The sequence below is a fragment of the Psammomys obesus genome, unplaced genomic scaffold (assembly GCF_907164565.1).
Source record: "Psammomys obesus unplaced genomic scaffold, mPsaObe1.curated_primary_1811, whole genome shotgun sequence".
Classification (NCBI taxonomy): Eukaryota; Metazoa; Chordata; class Mammalia; order Rodentia; family Muridae; genus Psammomys; species Psammomys obesus.
Window position 1 is genome coordinate 3126046 of NW_026594462.1, and position 2740 is coordinate 3128785.

Sequence of the window (2740 nt, forward strand, 5' to 3'; positions counted from 1 at the left end):
AAAGCGCCACTGTTGCAACATTGGAGCTGCCTTGCCAGTCCAGTCACTGTGGTTCACAGGCTTTATAGTCAGGTAGCTTACCTGTCACCTTCTGATACCATGAGAGCAGGTCCTCAGGCTTGCAGGTCAGTTCCAACACACTTCTTCACTTCTGTGTCCAAAGCGTGTGATGTATTCAGAAATAGCATCTTGCCTTCTAGCTCTGGAAGGCAACCAAGGGCACTGCCAATAGTTCAAATTGTTTTGGAAAACTCTTGTAACCGCTGACCAACAACTCGAAAGGTTTCCCATGCTTACCGCGAGGGTTATGGCACGGTAGTGTGTGGCCTCTTGTGAAAATCATCATCACCTCGTGTGCTGTTACATGTGTGCACGCACACAGACACACATGTGCACACATATTTCAAAAATAAGATTATAAAATAGTATGTTGCTCTGTGGACTTTTCAAACTTTCTTACCATTATGTCTTTCTCCTTCTTCTCTTTCCCTCCATATCACCCTTCCTCCTTACCCTCCGGTATAGGTCTCCCCCATGTTCTCCATCACCCCGTTTGTAGCACGGGTCTCCTGCTAACGCCCTTTCTAGGGATTCTCCTCCCCTCTGTCCATGGTCTCCTTCTGTTTTCCTGGCTTCTTAGCATACTTCAGGTTACCCCTCATAATGAATGAATGAATTATGTCTGGGTTGCCTCACTCAGTGGAATATTTTCTAGTTCCATCCATTCAGCTACATATTTCATTATTTTTTTTTCAGAGCCGAGTAGTATTGCATCGTGTGTACGAACTACTTTTTCATCATCTGTTCATTAGCTGAAGGACATTTAGGTTGTTTCCATTTCCTAGGTGGTATGAATAGGGCAGCTATAAACATGGATGGGCCAGCACAGTGAAGGAGGATGTCCAGTTCTTTGGGATTGTGACAAGGAGCGTTATAGCCGGGCCACATGGCAGAATGACTTTCAGATTTTTGAGACTTTTCCATGCTGATTTCCACATTGGCTGCACCAGTCTGCGTTCTGAACAGCAGTGAATGAGGGTTCCCTTTCCCCTGCATACTCAGCAATAGTTTTGCCAGCTCTTTTCTTGATCTTCACCACCCTGACTGGGGTATGGTGGACTCTCAGAGTAGTTTAATTTTCACTTCTCTGATTGCTAAGGATGGTGAACATTTTATAATATATTTCTCAGCCATTTTTTAAAAATTTCTTCTTTAGAGAACTCTCTGTTCAGATCCAGAGGCCAAGTTTTAAACTGGGCCGTCTGTTTTCTTGACTCTGGTTTTTGAGTTCTTTATAGATTTGGGAAATTAATCCTCTGTCAGATGTATAGCTGTCAGGGATTCTCTCCTACTCTGTGGGCCCCACCTCTCTCACTTGAATGTTTCTGTTTCTTTCGCTATTTAGAAGACTTTTAGCTTTATAAGGTTTCATTTGCCAACTGTTGGTCTTAATTTTGGAGCAAACGGAGTCCGAAGTTCAGGAAGTCCTTTCCTGAACGTGTGTCTTGGAGCGTACTGCTTAGGTTTCCTTCTAGCCATTTCATTCTTTCAGGTCCCACACTAAAAGACCACCACCTTTCTTTAAAACTGAGTTTGTATGTTTTCCAAAGACTCAACTAAAATACCCGGTACTTTTCACAATGTCAGAATTTATTAACTAACAATAAATTCAGAAGGTATGTTGACTTTCTTTGTCAGCATCAATTTGACAAGTAGTCTCTATTTCCCGACAAGGTAGATACAGAAACACGAAATCTTTTATTCTAATCTTACCTATGAATGTTAACTTTCAGATTATGCACTACACATCACACAATATATAAACATATATGCTCTTTATGGATTCACTGCGTAGGATTGAAGAGTATCAAGCAGGGCTCAAGGAACTGCATAGGCACTTGAGAAGCAGACAGGTAGCTCAAGGGATCAAAAAAGGTCTCTGTGGTAATAAGATACCCAGTGCTGAAGGTCTGCTGCTGAGAGTCAAGGTTTGAGCTGAGCCATTGGCAGAGGCTGTAGACGCCGGATGGAAGACTCAAGTCAGAGGACAGCTGGGTGGCAGGAGAAGACAGACAACGGGGCAGATTATATCACTTCAAGTGGAACAGCCACATCACAGCAGGGACTGAGGCAAGCTGAAGGTCCTGGGATGGTTGGGAAATCTTTGCTGCAGGGAGGTTGGTAAGATAAGGTCCTCTGAAGCCTTAGGGCTCCTTCTCTTCATGGGGGTCAGATGAGGGAGCTGCCTGGTTTTCCTGGTTTGATAGTAACATCAGCGTGTGTGGCTATAGCCCCCATTTACTTTTTTTTTTTTTTTTTTTTTTTTTTTTAATAGTGGGGACCTTTCTGCTTTAAGGAACAAGTTGTTAATCTGTGTGTGCCTTGTGCCTGGTGCCAGGCAGATGGTGTTTACAAGCACAGTAAGGTGTAAATTCTACTTCTGCGTTTTCACTCAAAATGGAGTCAATGCTGCTTGTAAAACAGAACCTCTGCCATTTGAAAAGCCACATCCTGATCTCATTATCTTTATTTTCACCAGATTTGAATCTCTAGTACTTTTCATTGAGGATTTGTGTCTCTGTTCACAGAAGCTGTTAGTCTGAAATCTTCTTGTACTGTGTTGCCTGAGTTTGGTATCAGAGTAATTCTGGCTTCACAATGCACTCTTTCTCTTTCTTTCTTTCTTTCTTTCTTTCTTTCTTTCTTTCTTTCTTTCTTTCTTTCTTTCTTTCTTTCTTTC